Raw genomic sequence first — 1,477 nt, 5'->3', positions numbered from 1 at the left:
GATGCTGACTTGACTCTTGCCAAAAGAAAACCATAACAGAGCTTTACATATCTCCATTGAATGTAGGGGCACTACCTTGTCTCATGTGTTGATAGACAATGGCTCTTCATTGAATGTACTTCCCAAAGAGGTTCTGAACAAGCTCAGTCCTGAAGATGCTGTGTTAAGATCAAGTAATATAGTGGTGAGAGCCTTTGATGGTTCAAGAAGAGTGGTGCATGGAGAAATAGATCTCCCGATCAAAGTAGGCTCTCAAGTCTTCGATTCTACCTTCTATGTAATGGATATTCGTCCTGCGTACTCTTGTTTGCTTGGGCGCCCTTGGATCCACGGGGCAGGTGCTGTGACCTCCACTGTACATCAGAAGTTGAGATATCCAGTGAAGGGAAAGATCGTAACTGTTTATGGAGAGGAAGAATATATGGTCAGTCATGTGAGTACATTTAAGTATGTTGAAGTGGAAAGTGAATATGTTGAGACTCCTTGCCAGACATTGAAGTAGTTCCTTGGGTCGTTCCGCTACTGAAGCTCCTCTGTGGTTAAAAGAGTTCCTGTGGTTACAGAGTACCTCATACAATGGCTTCCTCAAAGATGCTAGAGCTGTGGTTGAAGAAGGTGGTTGTACTATTTGGGGCAGCTTCCTGACATTCCTTACAAGTCTGATAAGTTTGGTCTGGGTTTCACTGCAGAGTCCCAGAAGGTTGTTCGTCGTGCTCGTGCTGTTCGTATCACCAATCCAGGGAAAATGAAAGATCAAATCAATGATGTGGGTGACTATAATGAAGATACAATCTGGATAACTGGATTTTTCCTACTGTGGGTGATGGGCTCAACAATTGGAAGACTGAAGACGTTATTCCTATCTCCTTTAGTCAGGAGTAAATACTATTACTGTGTTGTTATTTTTAAGTTTGTAATTAAACTTTTAAGCCTTGTGCCTTACCCGGGGCACAATGGTATGCTTGTTTCGGGATGTCATTTCATTTGCATACTTCATTCAATAAAAATCAATGGACGTTTCGTTTTCGTAAATATTGGGCTCTTTGTTTTTCTTTTATTTTATTTTATCAGCTATGTGTTCTTACACACACCCACATCACTAAAATGCAGATCCTCATCCACTGGATCCTGTTGATAACAGTTCTACTATTGCCAATTATAATTTCGAGAATCCGATCTATCAAGCTGAAGATGGAAAGGATGAAGATTGTGAAGTACCTGTAGAGCTTGCTAGGTTATTACAACAAGAAGAGAAAGTTACACAGCCGCATGAGGAATCAATTGAGGTTGTAAATCTGGGTACTGAAGTAGACAAGAAAGAAGTCAAAATAGGAGCAGGCTTGGAAAACAGTGTCAAAGAAAGATTGAGTCGGATGTTACGTGACTATGTAGAGTTTTTCGTTGGAAAAATCAAGAGATGATATGGAATGATGAATGTCAAGAAGCTTTTGACAAAATCAAGAAGTATCTCCAAGAA

This window comes from Lathyrus oleraceus, chromosome 6 (assembly GCF_024323335.1).
Source record: "Lathyrus oleraceus cultivar Zhongwan6 chromosome 6, CAAS_Psat_ZW6_1.0, whole genome shotgun sequence".
NCBI classification, from domain to species: domain Eukaryota; kingdom Viridiplantae; phylum Streptophyta; class Magnoliopsida; order Fabales; family Fabaceae; genus Lathyrus; species Lathyrus oleraceus.
Note: the sequence above shows the minus strand (reverse complement) of the source record.